Source organism: Camelus bactrianus, chromosome 1 (assembly GCF_048773025.1).
Source record: "Camelus bactrianus isolate YW-2024 breed Bactrian camel chromosome 1, ASM4877302v1, whole genome shotgun sequence".
In the NCBI taxonomy this organism is placed as follows: domain Eukaryota; kingdom Metazoa; phylum Chordata; class Mammalia; order Artiodactyla; family Camelidae; genus Camelus; species Camelus bactrianus.
In genome coordinates, this window is record NC_133539.1 from 93347948 (window position 1) to 93349327 (window position 1380).

Genomic DNA, 1380 nt, shown 5'->3' on the forward strand with positions numbered 1-1380 from the left:
CTCATGTCATGTCACCAGGATGAGGTCATGAATACCAGGAAAACAGCATGAAGGCTAGAGGCTGGGAGTCAGGAGGCTGACTCTAAAGTTAGAAAAGTCACCTCACCTTTCTATAGTTTACTTTTTTCTATATGTGTGGTTGCACTAGATGAGAGGTTTCTAAACTTTTTTAAGCACCACAACCTTAATATATGATGCAAATAAAAGAGAAATATTATGGTTAAGGGAATTGAGGAAGAAACAGACGTGGAAGCCCCCGCCTTCTTCCTGCCCTCTCTTCTCCTTTCCTTATTGGAAAGAATCAGGACTGACTACAGAATCTGCAGGGCCCAATACAAGATGAAAATTCAAAAATGCCATTCAAAAATTAACAGACTTGGGGTGGATATAGCTCAGTGGTAGAACTCATGCTTGGTGTGCACGAGGTCCTGGGTTCAATCCCCAGTACCTCCATTAAAAAAATAATTAACTTAAAAATTAAGTAAAAGAAAGTGACATTAAATATGCTATAAAGTATTTTCCTTTAAAAATATTTGATGCTATAAAATTTAGAGGTGTAGTTGTGATTCTTGAGTAATAACATAAACTTAAAAACAGCAAAAAAAAAGTAATATTTTGGGTGTCATAATTTTATGTAATACACAATGTATAATAATACTTTAATAATTTAATATCTTTATTGACCATGAGTTTTTTTGTGGCTCACTTTTCTGTAAATTATATATTAGATCATCAGAATTTGTATTTTATGCAATTTCATTTTCTGTATAATTGAAAGCAATGATAGTCACTTTTGGCAAATGCAAGACTGACTGCAAATAATTTTTTTTTCATTTTGACTTTTTATTGAGGTATAGTCAGTTACAATGTGTGAATTCCTGGTGTACAGCACAATGTCCAAGTCATGGATATGTATACATATATTCGTTTTCATATTCTTTTCCATTATGTGATATTGAATATAATCCCATGTGCTATACAGAAGAAATTTGTCTTTTTTAATCTATTTTTATATATAGTGGCTAACATTTGCGAATTCCAAACTCCCAAATTTATCCCTTCCCACCCTCTTTCCCCCGGTAACCTTAAGATTGTTTACTATGTCTGCAAGTCTGTTTCTGTTTTGTAGATGAGTTCATTAGTGTCCTCTTTCTTTCTTTTTTTAGATTCTACGTATGAGTGATATCATATGGTATTTTTCTTTCTCTTTCTGGCTTACTCCACTTAGAATGACAATCTCTAGGTCCATCCATGTTGCTACAAATGGCATTATTTTATTATTTTTTATGGCTGAGTAGTATTCCATTGTTTAAATCTACCACAACTTCTTTATCCAGTCATCTGTCAATGGACATTTAGGTTGCTTCTGTGTCTTGGCTA

The 1380-nt window shown here is 33.2% G+C and overlaps 1 non-coding gene across 1 annotated transcript; it reads left to right on the top strand.

Annotated features, from left to right (window-relative positions):
• Window positions 1–380: 380 nt before the first annotated feature.
• Window positions 381–453, top strand: TRNAT-GGU (transfer RNA threonine (anticodon GGU)). The gene has a single exon. It is a non-coding gene; the product is annotated as a tRNA-Thr (tRNA).
• Window positions 454–1380: the final 927 nt, after the last annotated feature.